The sequence below is a fragment of the Eschrichtius robustus genome, chromosome 3 (assembly GCF_028021215.1).
Source record: "Eschrichtius robustus isolate mEscRob2 chromosome 3, mEscRob2.pri, whole genome shotgun sequence".
Lineage (NCBI taxonomy): Eukaryota > Metazoa > Chordata > Mammalia > Artiodactyla > Eschrichtiidae > Eschrichtius > Eschrichtius robustus.
Genome location: NC_090826.1, coordinates 6,757,799 through 6,770,053, shown reverse-complemented (window position 1 = coordinate 6,770,053; position 12,255 = coordinate 6,757,799). Strand labels below are relative to the sequence as shown.

General features: G+C 40.8%; 1 protein-coding gene across 4 annotated transcripts in view; it reads left to right on the top strand.

Annotated features, from left to right (window-relative positions):
• The window catches only part of RERE (arginine-glutamic acid dipeptide repeats), a 419,954-nt gene that overhangs the window by 111,808 nt on the left and 295,891 nt on the right, over positions 1–12,255 (top strand). Inside the window, exon 1 of one of the 4 annotated variants that reach the window (XM_068538816.1) lies at positions 6,357–6,559. The exons of the other annotated variants lie outside the window; for them this stretch is intronic. The gene's annotated coding sequence lies outside the window, so the exon portion shown is untranslated. Of the gene's footprint in view, positions 1–6,356; positions 6,560–12,255 lie in introns of those variants that run through there. 4 annotated transcript variants of the gene reach the window in all.

The window sequence follows — 12,255 nt, the reverse complement described above, 5'->3', positions numbered from 1 at the left end:
CTGTGTCAAAGAGTTTGTGCTGAGTGCACACTGGAGCCAGCGCTTGTGCTCTCCGTTCTTAGAAAAGCGGGATTTGGTGTGCTGCAAGCTGGGGTTTTTTTTCCCCTTTCTTTCCAGGAATATATTTTAATAATGTCAGTAATTTTGTACTTCATGAAATAACACCTTAAATACTTATTAGCAGTTTATCACTCAAATATATACTTCGGTCTGTGTTGGGAAGTATAAAACAAAAGTTGTAATTAATGTCTAATCTTAATGTCGTATCTCTGTATTTAATTTGGAGTATGTGCTGTTCATAGTTTTACTAAAGGTTAGCCTCCTTGATTTTTAGAATCTGATTTATTTCTCGTTATTTTGAAAGAGTATATTAAGTAGATTCCAACAGTATCTAGGTTGAAATTAACTCAATTTTTTTCTTAAATATAAAAGAGTAAATATTAAGATTCTGGCATTAGAGGACATAAAAACTCACTTATCCTCAGTAATCTGTAATATTTGCCTAATTATTGCATCATATATGTCAGTGGTTTTCTGTGAGTCTTTTTCTGTAGGTATAATTATCATCACTGTCCTAGTTGATTTAAGTTTTCATATTTCTGTTCTTCAGCACCTTTACCTACAAAGAAACTATGGCTGAATGGAAAGTGATGTGATAAATGAATGTAATTAGGTAGGAAAGGTATTTTAAAAATTCATATTAGTAAACCTTGATTTGCACTTAAGACTTGCAAAGTATGGATTAGATGGTTGTTAGCCATTATTAAACAATATGTCATTCAGTAGTGCTAAAGGCTGAGAAGTATATTATGTTTAATGTGCTAATTCTGATTTCATATACATTTTAGGGTGTAAGTCATGATTTCTCTTAAAAAAGAAGGGCATGCTGTTAATTCTTTTTTTTTTTTTAAAGAATATATATATATCTTAAGTATTGCTCTATTTTTTTTTTTTTAATTTTTATTTATTTATGGCTGTGTTGGGTCTTCGTTTCTGTGCGAGGGCTTCCCCTAGTTGTGGCAAGCGGGGGCCACTCTTCATTGCGGTGTGCGGGCCCCTCACTGTCGCGGCCTCTCTTGTTGCGGAGCACAGGCTCCAGACGCGCAGGCTCAGTAATTATGGCTCACGGGCCCAGCCGCTCCGCGGCACGTGGGATCCTCCCAGACCAGGGCTCGAACCCGTGTCCCCTGTATTGGCAGGCGGATTCTCAACCACTGCGTCACCAGGGAAACCCGCTGTTAATTCTTATACCAGGGTAACAGGAGTTCCTGAGACTGGGTTGGGGAAGCCAGGACATGTGGGGGAGAATATTTTGATTTTGTTTAGGATGATTTGAGAGTGTCCGTGGAATACCATTGTGGCGGAACTCAGAGGGCATTTGAAAACATGAATCTGTTGCTAAGAAGCTAGCTGAGGGTTAGAAAAATAAAATCTTGTGATCAGTAGTAACACAGAGGCAGTTTGAAATTAAATCTTCTCACTCATGACAGATACCAGAGTGTGATAAGAAGAGGCCAGACGTTGACTACCTATATTTAGGAGCAGTCACGGAAAGAAATAGAGAATGGCCAGGGCAGTAGGAGATCCAGGAGAAGAGTGTGTAATGCAAAACTCAGACAAACCACCAGAATGCAAGTATGGGAACAGGGCCTACTGTTGGGAAGAGTGCTATACATTGGTCCACTTTTTTTGGAGAGCAGTTTGACTCAATCTTTTTGACTAAAAAGAGCATATTCATTGACCTAGAGTTTCCAGTGTCGAGACGCTCACACGTATGCACAGCGATGCACAAAGGAGTGGGTTGTAGCGGTTCAGGATTTGTTAACTACGGTACTCCCACACAACAGAATTTTGTTCAGCTCTAAAGAGGAATTGGATGTTAATGGTCTGCTGTAAAGTGAGGGAAGCAAGTTGCCATATAGCATGAATAGTAGAATTTTATTATCATGAAATAAAAATCAGTAGAATGAGCCCCTAGACGAATGAATATATATGTTCTTAAATATTTGTGTAAGTTTGTGTACATATGTTCTAGAAGACAGTCCGGAGAGATACACTTCAGCGTGTTGAATGGGATTGTTTGGGTTTTCTGTAGGAACATATAATAACTAAAAAAATCCAAAAGGGCTTCAGAAAGAACTATATATTTTTCTTTTTTTCTTTTGAAAACTCTAGAAGTTTTGTTGTGTGGTGCCATTTTGTGAATTGGAAAAGGGAAAGAAGTAGATGGTTAGCTTAAAATTATATATCCGTATTCCGCATAGTCATACAAAACAAAACCTCCCTATCCTAGGATAGTGTGCAAACATTACTAGCTAATACTAACACAACCCTTGGTTTGGTCATTGTTTGCTTGATTGACTTTGCTAATCTTTTGACACGTTGACACTCAGGTGAGCTAAGTTTCTTGATTTGAGTGATTTTACTAGATAATGCGATAGGAAGGAATGTTGTTGTCTCAACTTGATAGTTAATAGTTTTGGCAGACCTCACTAGTTATTGTTAGATGAGTGTTATTTTTAAACTTTCATGTAAAATTGCAGTCTCCTTCCCCTTTGATGGTCTTGGAGAGTGGTCCAAAGCTGCTATCTTTAGAAGATGTGGCCAAGAGTCTTATGGCTGTGATAGAAGCAGGGTGGCAGAGAGAGGAAACACAGGGTAGTTGTTCAAGGTTAAGGTTCTGGAATAACCTGAGCCCTATTCAACTAGTGCTAAGTTTATACTTCACATTTCCCCTGTGTACTGTTCCCGGTCATAGCTTTAATGTTAGTTTAACTAGACTTCGTATTTAATTATAAATGTTAGGGTAAAGTCAGATGTCATCTCACTTGGCTGCATGCTGAGGCCTGTAGAATATGGAGTGCTTTGTCTCCCCTCATTATCTGTTAATGGTACTCAACTTGACAGGGTTGTTTTGATAAATGAAGAGTGTTATAAAACCTGGAGCTGGAATTTACGTGGAGTGGACTTAGGACAAAAGGAAGCAGGACATATGACATAGACAAGGCCAGGGTGAACTCATGTGGGAACCAAGCAGTGCCATGTGAAATGCTGAAACTAACAGTGAGGAATAATTTGGGAGTGAGGATGGGGAATATCTAATATTTTTTCATTCATCTCACGCTTTCTCTTTCGCTTTTTCTTGTGCTCTTGTGCAGGACATCTGAGAAATTGTTGTTCTTGTTGTAAGAACTCCCCTTTCTTATCTACAGATCCCTTAATTTACAGGCTCCCATTAATGGTGTTTAAAATGAATTCTTCACTTTGAGGAGTCAGGGAGGGCAGTTTTGGAATGTCTGTCACCAATGACTAGGAGTCCTCAGGTCAAAAGAATTCTTACAAAGGCTTCCGTGTCAGGGAAGTAGAAGTCAAATTAGAGAGGAAATAACTGAAAATAAAGAAAAAGTTCAGTGTAAAAGAGAGGTGAGGATTATACCCCTTCCCCCACTTCCAGGAGAATTTGGTAGTACTTTTGCATTCAGAGAAATGTTGAAGACAAACTAGTGTATAATAATGTGCTTTCAAAATTTTATATTCTGTTTATGTTGCTCTCTGTGTGCATACAGGATTTCGTAGTCTGTCCAGTTTACCTGCTGCTGTTTGCTTCTTGCTTAAATGCCACATCACTAGGAAGAACTTATCTTGAATGTATTAATGATGGCATCTGTACTTCATTGGCTCTTAAAAAAAAAAAGTATAGCTTGCAGATAGGACCCTGGTTTGGGTCTCAATGTTTTTGTAAGTTACCCCAGGCACAATTATTTACATCTCTATAAAGTGGGGATAAAAATGTTCATTTTACTAGACTTTTCATTTTTTAATTTATTTGCATAGGTGCTACTTACTTGAGAGGGGCTTCTTTTGTGCCAACAACTGTGTGGAGAATATACAAAATGAGTAGAACAGTATGAGTATTATTATTAATGAATAATTCAGTTATTCATTTCAAAGATATGTGTGCTTGGTAACTGGGTATTTGATGATGAGCAAACATACAGAACTTTCTCTGATGGAACTTGCTCTCTAGAGGGGGCTATGAACATTAATCAGAAAGTCACACCAATGAATTACAAACTGAGATAAATGCTCTCAAGGAAAGGAACACAGTTCACTGAGAACTTATTATAACAAAGGAACTTGACCTAGAACGGGGCCGCAGGGGAAGCTTCTCTGACAAAGTGATATTTGACCTGAGGTCTGAAGGAGTAGGCTTTAAACTGTGTGCCGGGGAGGTTGGGGGCTCGGCTCAGGGTGGCAGGGAGAGAGTTCTGTTCTAGTGGGAAAGCGGCCATGGCCTTTGGTAGGAATCCTGATACCTTGGAGAGATTGAAAGACTGGTGTAACTAGAAAGTGGGGGGCTGGGTGTGGATGGATTAGCAGAGGGTGCAAGATAAGGACAAAAGAATATAAGTGTTATAAAGTGCTGTCAAAGCATTTGGAATCCCAGGAGACTAGGTACAGTAGGAATTTAGAATAAAGCAGTTTGGTTGTTCTCACCAGCCCTTTCCAACTTGTGATAAACCAGCACTTTTTAAAGTGCTGCAGACAAAAAAAAACCCCTATTGCTTCTGGCCCTGCCATGTATCTAGATAGAGCTGGTGGGTAAACGGAAGTGTGCCCCAGTACAGGAGTGGCTTTTGTAGCTAGGCTTTAGGGTCAGTTTCATCTCCGACATGGATGGAGTGATCTCAGAACCACTTGGTCCTGAGTAGACTGTCAAGGCTTCAGTCCCCTCAGGATGGTCTTATTGAGGAATGGTGGTACGGGGAGCTTACGGCAGAGCTGCACTTGCGTGGGGACCGCCTCTGATTTGTGTTGGTCACAGCCACCTTTCAGGGTGGCAAAGGCATTATGCTTCATCAGCTCTTGCTCTCAGTACAAGTGCTGTTGTTAGTAGTTTTAGAGAGAGATTTCTGTCTCCTGTAGACTACCTTGAGTTTTCTTTGAAAGAACTTAGCAGAGTGATGTTTAAATAGCAAATGTGCATGTCAGTTAGGTTATCTGTGCCAGAGAGGCAGGATCCCTGGGTGCACTGTGCTTCTCCTCCATACCCGGCCCCCCACTCCCTTGTTGAGAAACTTTGGGCAAATCACTTAATCTAAATGTTTGCCTATTGGACCTTGGAAGGTCCAATAACATGTATAAAGCTATTTGAGAGTTCCGTGAAACTTGCCTGGAAGGCTAAGAAGTGTAATATTAAAGATACCAAAAGTGATCATTTAAATTTTGAGCTTGTAACTTTCAAATTTGGGTTGATACTGAGTGAATTTAATAATTTGAATTTATATTCATAGGAACGTATTTTTAAAAATTTGCTATAGAGTGTCTTATTTAATAGGACACAATGATTGTGGCTGTTACTACTAGGGAATACATAGTATACATGTAGTTTAATTTTGGTAAATTTGAGCAAGTTGATAGATATTTACCAGTTTGGGGGTGGGGAAGAAACTAATTTGGAATTTACTTTTGGTAATTCTGTTTCGATGCACTTAACAGTGGAATTAATGACGGGTCTGGAATCTGGTAGCTGGTGGGTTTTATGTTTATTTAAGGCTACATGGCAAGGAATGTGTATTTATTTTGCTTCCTTATTGGATGGATTTCAATCAAGCCCAATTTAAGCTATGCCTTGTCTAGCAGATGGACCTTTGTTTTCTTGGGGAAAAAAGATCGGGGAGAAGACTTTTAAACAAATGACTTACAGAGAATTCTTAAACTGTAAGGAAAATTGGGGTCAGAAATGTTGTTTGACACCAAACAAAGCTTCTTTCTCCTGTGCATCTTTGAAACAAACGTTTATCGTGTCTGTGATTGTTGGTTATTTCATCTGCATTTGTTAGACGTAAGAGGTGGTTGGCATTAATATTCCTGGCAGAAGCAGGGCAGCTCTAGGATATGTGAACTGCTGATCACTCACGGGGATGCGCTGCCTCTTTAATATCTTGCTTGCAGATGCATTTTCTAGCTGACCACGCTATTAAGAGCTGCCATCAATCACACAGCCTCCCAGTTCCGGCTGTCGGGAGGGGAGGGGGGACTGGGGAAGAGGGGAGGCTGGCCGAGCTGGGCAGGAGGTACAGTTGCAGCGGCACAGGCTTTGTGTGCGCGCGTCCCCGCGGGCAGAGGTGCGCGCGGAGCGGGCCAGGCTCCAGCCCGGGTTTTGTCGGCCGCCGCCGCCGCCGCCGCCGCCGCCGCCGCAGCGGGGAGGCTGCTCTTTCTCTCCCAGCGTCTGGGTCACTGGCATGTGGCAGTGTTGGCCCGGCCGCCTGGGCTGAAGGAGAGTGAGCCGCGGCGGCCGCTTCCCCTAGCTGCGGGCGGGGCACGGCGCGGCCACCGCCTCCTGGAGCCGCTGAGCCGCGGGGACATGCGCCCGCGCCTTGCTGCCCTGCGGCCGCCCGGGCCTCCTTTTGTTTAGCAAGTGCATTTCACGCCCCGAGCCCCCGCCCGTCCCTCCGGTGCCCACGGGCCTGAGTTTGCGAGGGGGCCCTGCACCGGAGGACGAGGAGGAGGAGGAGAGGAGGCCCGAGGGCTCAGCTCCTGCTGCGACCGGCCGCAGGCAAGTGGCTGGCCCCTCTTGCTGCGAGGGGGACGCGGGTCTCGGGCCAGGAAGTTGGATAACTGTGGGCGCAGGGGCTCTCGGAGGTGGGTGTATGGGAGTGAGGTCGATGACCCCAGAGAGATGAACAACTCGGGTATTATTAAGAATGATGGTGGCTTTCCAGAATCAGGAATAGGTGTTTGCTGTGTCCCATTGCATTTCTGTTGGGCTTACTAGTTTTTGGGTTTTTGTTTGTTTGTTTGTTTTAAATTGTCAAAACTCTAGAAATCCCAGTTAAATAAACCAAGTAAGAAACATGTTTAGGGCAGAGAAAACACTATTTTTTTTAAAGGGGTGTGTGTGTGTTCTTTAAAAGGAAAGCTGGAAAATGAGGAATGTATAATCCAAAAGCCGCTGTTTGATCAGGAGCTTTATTGCTTACTGTGGAGTAAATTTAAGTGTAAAAATAAAGTGAATTGGATGGACTTGGTTATGAAGTAATTTGGGGCTGCTTAAGTGACAAATATAATTTGTTTCTTGGATCACAATACTGTTATTTTGCCAGGTTAGCTAACACGCAAGGAGAGTTTTCAAGAAGATTGCTCTAAGTTTAAATTGTGATTTTTTATTTTTTTATTTTTTGTTTGGGGTAATGGCTTCCCTGCCCCCTCCACCTGTTTACTCAAATCTTGTACTCTGGTTGAAGCTGTATGGAGACCTGCTTGACCACTTTCTGTTTGCTGAAAAAGAAACTCTTGTCATAGGTTACTTTGTTTTACTCCCAGCCATTCGCCTTCCTGGCCCACATGTGCCACTATTCTCCTTGGGGCATTGTTTGGCTGGAGGCCTCCTCTCAGCCATATGGAAATTTAAAAAAATGGTATGTGAATGAACACTGAGGTCAGTAGAGAGATTAATTTTTCTCTTTGATATGTGTGTCTGTGTGCGAGACACTGAGTGAAAGTTGAGAACAGAGTTGAGAAAGTCCTTTAAATTACATGCCAAAATTACTATATTCTGGTCATTCTTACTTTTTTCTTTTTTCTTTCTTTTTTTTCTTCCTAGGAACTCCAAATTTAAAGTAGACATGATTTGAAACCCTACAGACGGGAACAATATCCCATGTAAGCCTGTTGATCTGTGGGCAATTATTTCCAGATGCACAACCAAACTCCACATTTTTATGCGTGTGTTAGATTTGGGCTCTGAGAGGCAATTGCCTCTCTGAAAATCTACATTGCCTAGTTAATAACACAAGGCAGACATTTTAGAGGCTTAACATTTAACAGCAACTTCACAATAGTATGGGAGCAGCAGTTAGAAGCCTGTGTTTGTTTTTTTCAACTCTGTAATTTAGTAGTGTTTGAAGTATTTTATAAAGATCTCTGGGACCAGTGAAAGGTGGTTTTCAGTCCAGAGCACTTGAGTGCTCATTGTACTCTGGCAGGCCCTGGTGCTTGGCAGGCTGTGCTTGAAATGTTATTTGATCTGGTTGCATGAGAGAATGGACTAAGATGACACTTCTTCCTTCCCCCTGGCTGTTGAAAGTGATGCATCAACGAGTGCTGTTCAGTAACATATTTGAAGACTTAACCTACATTCATTCACTCTGAGAAGGTTTCCAGCAAAAGGCCATGTAGGTTTTTGTCTTGTTTTGTGGTTTTGCATTTATGAATTGAGGCGAGAGCTGACGTAATGTAGCTGTACCACTTCCTTTGTGTGTGAATGGGTTTTTATATAGCCTGTAGGATATGTTCCAGTCTACATGGTTGTGATTACTTCTGAAATGCTTGAATGTGTATGTATCTTCAAATGTGGGTACCCTGAGCCATGTGCCGGTTTATTTTTTAGCTTGTAGGTCTGGTGGTGGGGTGGGGTGCGGGTGTGGAGTGTCATGGGGAACCCCGTCAACTCCTCAGGAAGGTTCGGCGAATGGCCTGTGTGTCATGCAGACTAGCTCTTCATTTTAATTAGTGCAACTGTGTACAGCTGTTAGGTCAGACTGCATTGGTTGCTCCTGCAGGGTAGTTTTATTTTACACTGGAGGTTTTATGGACTTGTCTGGCTGTGTTTCTTAATCCCTCTCCCACCGCCCTTGTGCTTGCTTTTAAGCAAATGATAGAACAAGACAAGCTTTTGTTTACTCATGTAATAGTTTACTCGTGGGAGATTTATTTTTGGTTTTGAGGAAATTGATAAACCATGTAATTTAGCAGTAGGTATTAACATTTACCATGCTTTTCCAAGGTCAAAGGTTTTGTTTGCTATTATGTTAGTCTGAGTAGCCAATGGAACCATCCATTTTATAATGACATAGGAAGCCCTTTTTTTTTTTTTTTTTTAAACTGGGTCTTTGTTTGCTGTTCTAGGATTAGTTTGCAAAACTCAAATAAATGTTAGCCCAATGGAGATAACATGGCTAAAATGTTTCCTTCTGTCTCTTCCCTCTTGTTACACTGTACCAAAGGGACTGAGAGAACCATTGATTTACAGCAGTCTGGCCACGGGCTAGATGATTAATACAAGGATTTAGAAATGTCTCTGTTCAAGGGTATGTGTGGCTACCTTTAAATTTTAAAATGTGCTTTTGGCTCCAAGTTATTGGAAAGTATTTACTGTAAGATTGAGTAGCTTTGAGTCTTTGAATATAGGTCCACGACAAAGTCAGACTTTTCAGGCTGTAAAATAGATTGTGATGTGAATGACACAGTTTCTTAATGGTTTGGTCTCCTTACCGTATGCCTTTGTCTTGAGGAGCTGCCTACCACAATGTTTTCTAAGACTGTCCACTACATTTTTTAAAAAAGGAGCAAAAGTCAAAAGACAAAATTGACAAATCTGTTTATATATAAAGCTAATGTGAAGCCCGTTCCCGGGCCCAGTTTACTGATGGAAGAACGTGGGTGTGTGTTGTTGGAGGGACTTGTGGGGCTGGTGTTAGGGACGGGGCGGGGGGGGGGGGCTGTTTAGAGGGACAAGGGAAGCGGCTGCAGGTTGAGATACTTTTTAACTCATTGGAGAAATGGGTTCTTCTTAAGATAACCTGGAATGAGGAAAGAGAGTGCAACATTTTCTAGAAAATGTAATAATTTCAATGTAACATGTATAAAATGTTTTCTTTAATTAAAAGAAATCAGGTCATTTAGATTGGCAGCAGAGAATGATGGATCTACAGAAAAATAGAAAGAAGTATAGTAAGTATCCTAGATCCAAACAGGTTATTTCAAAAGTTCATTAGTATGTATTTCTTTTTTATTTATAGGACCATATTTTAAAATTCCATATATTGATGGTGATTAGGGTCGTAGCCTTGCCCTCCACAATCTTTTTAATTCTCGATTTAGTTGACGTATCTGTTTGTAATGAAAAATAGTAAAACAAAATGTTAAAATTTAATTAGCGGGAAAATAAAGCATGTTCAGTTTTTAATGCTATCACATGGAGGCTCTGCTGGTATAAGTAATCAATTTATTCATTATAAGTTGGTGGTAAATAGCTAGACTGTATTCTATCCTTAGTTTTACCACTCACTCACAGTGAGACCTGGGGTAAGTTATTTATTAGCCTCTTTGTGGGAAAAATGATGAATCTACCTCAGAGGGTGTGCAAAATGCTTAGGAAAGTGCCTGGCAGATAATGGCAGCTAGTACTTAATATAGCGAGCAGTGGTTATGCTCTAGATACTGTTTCAGTTGCTGAAGATACAAAAAAGATGAAGTCCCTGTCCTCACAGCACTTACATCCCAGTGAAGGAAGACCAGACAAATTTAAAAGAACATGATGATTCACAAAACTTCCAAAGATAACTTCAGGGCATGCCAGTGATTTTTAGTTTAATATGGGATGTTTACTCTCTAAGTCATTATTTTCTTCTTCCTTGATGAAAATGTGTTTCTCACACTATTTGATGATTTATTAGCCATTGTTAACAACTTTTGGCTCACAGGTGGAATAGAGAGGGAGGAAGAGACTTTTTTCTGGGAAAGGAAAAAAAAAAAGGAACAAAAAAGAAATTAAACATAGTGATTTGTCAGTTTAAGCACCCAGTAGTAGAAGGGAAATGTTAAATCATGGTCCATCCATAAAAGGAAATATTATGCAACCACTAAAAATCATCATGATATAAAAATATAATGTAAAGCTCAGAAAAAAAACTGTAGATGCCAAACTGTTTATGCAGTATGATTCCAATTATGTGCACACCCACGTTTACTCACAGAGGCTAAGGGAAAAGATTAGAAAGAAATATACCAAATGTTAATAGTGCTAATCTCTGGATGATGGGATTATGGAAGACTTCATTTCCTTAATATTGTTCTGTCTTTGCGTGAATTATTTAATCCTTGCAGGTCTAAATGCCTCTGAGGTGCTAGTGAGGAAACCCAAGACTTAGAGGAGTTAAGCAACTTGACCAAGGCCCACGGGTGGTGAGTGGGGAGGCCAGGATTCCAAGCCAGAGCCTGAGCTCTGTTCTTTCCTTGACCCCCCTCTCATCCTATTAGAGGTGACCTTTGTGAAAGGGCTTCCCCTGGCCTTCCTCCACACACCCGTGGCCCAGCCAGCTTTGAGACTTGTTTATGCCACCAAAGGGCCCTCACTGAATCTCACATAGGAGGAGCCAGTGCTGAGGTAATGCTGAACATCAAGTTATTGGGAAAGAACAGCCAGTATTATGGCAAGAGGAGGAAATGGAAGAATGATTTGAGAGAAAGCGGTCTGAAAGGTAAAGCAATATAAAGAGAATACAGGGTAGAGGGTGCTTCAAAGTAAGGGGGTGACAGTAGAATCACATGTTCTAGGTTTTGGACTAGAGAATGAGAACTGAGAAAACACTATGAAAAAGTGCCATTGACTTAATCAGGAGTCAATGGAACCCCTGAGAATTTGTTGAGCAGAGCAGCCCAGGAGGTGGAGGATGGCCAGTGATGGTGGAAGCTAGTTTGCAGTTGGTAAGGAAATGTTGAGAAGTTTGGTAGCGAGAGAAGGAATGATGGAAGCTGGAAGAGGCTGCAGGTTAATGGCATTAGCTGGTTGATGCATTAAGAGGTTAATGGCAGTTGTGTTCTGTACGTAGGATTTTATGATGATGCATGTGACAGTTGTTCTCAGGTTTTTGTGATAAAATGAGGTAGTAATGGATGTGAATCACTTTAGAAAGAAGAAAACATTTTAATTTTAAAGGATTAATCAGAAATTACTTGTGAAGTTTTAAGAATATGGTAGGTAAGTATGGGGGATCCTTTTATAAAGCTAAAATATTTTTGCCAGTAAAGAGTAGAAATAATCACTTGGTTCTAAAGATGAACAATTAGATCCTGTTTCTCATGTCTTGTTTCTACAAAGTGAATGAGCTTTTGTAGTTGCAGTTTAAAAAAAGGGTCAGTTTGTATGTGACTGTTCAGCTTCAAAGGAACAATATAGAGTTGAATATACTATGCATTTGAAAAATTGCTTAAGTCAAATGCCTCCAGATGGTGCATGCTGCTGAGTTCACAGCTGTATTTACCTCAAGCTCACAAGATTATCTTCTAATAATTTAAAAATAGCTGGTTAGAAACAGTGGTATAGTCACATTTCTACTGGTTTTGAACGTCAGCAGCAGTAGTGACTTGACTTGTATGCATTTAGTAAAATGCCAGTTGATATTCCTTCCTTTTGCATTGTTTTCAGGATTTCTTATTGGGCCAATTTATGCTGTGCACAAACAACCGTAG